Below are 242 nucleotides of genomic sequence, written 5' to 3'. Positions count from 1 at the left end.
CCATGGTGATGAATAAGAATCTTCAGACAGGCAGCAGTGCTGTGGTCTTCTTCAAGAGTGTGTGTGTAGTCATTAATTTGTTTAAAAATGAAAGCGTTTGTTAAAGGTTTAAAACACAGTCTTGTAGACAGAGGTCTTAAAATGACACAATGAAAAGAGATGTGATGATGTAGTCAGTGTTCCAAAGCGCTTTTTGTTGGTGTGCTCTGATGCTCTAGTGTAGATGCTGGTTGTGTGTGATG

Source organism: Clupea harengus, chromosome 18 (genome assembly GCF_900700415.2).
Source record: "Clupea harengus chromosome 18, Ch_v2.0.2, whole genome shotgun sequence".
NCBI lineage: Eukaryota > Metazoa > Chordata > Actinopteri > Clupeiformes > Clupeidae > Clupea > Clupea harengus.
This window is presented reverse-complemented; position numbering follows the sequence as displayed.